The sequence below is a fragment of the Plasmopara halstedii genome, assembly GCF_900000015.1.
Source record: "Plasmopara halstedii genome assembly, contig: Scaffold_816, whole genome shotgun sequence".
Taxonomy (NCBI): domain Eukaryota; phylum Oomycota; class Peronosporomycetes; order Peronosporales; family Peronosporaceae; genus Plasmopara; species Plasmopara halstedii.
The window spans coordinates 1,152,329-1,152,550 of NW_020187732.1; positions in this window are offsets into that span (position 1 = coordinate 1,152,329).

A 222-nucleotide genomic window follows, 5' to 3' on the forward strand; every position below is an offset into this window, starting at 1 on the left:
TCTTGCTGGATACTTCACTGGTTACTAGGCTAACCCACGAAACCGCAACTTGCGCAATCAGCCTGTCCACACCGGTAATACCGATCTCTACCGGTTGACGGCTGCTCGTCGAAACGCTTCCTCTGCGCCACTAGTCTGCACGACGAGGCGCATTTTCAACAACAACTAGCACACCACTGTAATGAAACCATCGCAATGCAGACTATCATATTGTTATTTGCA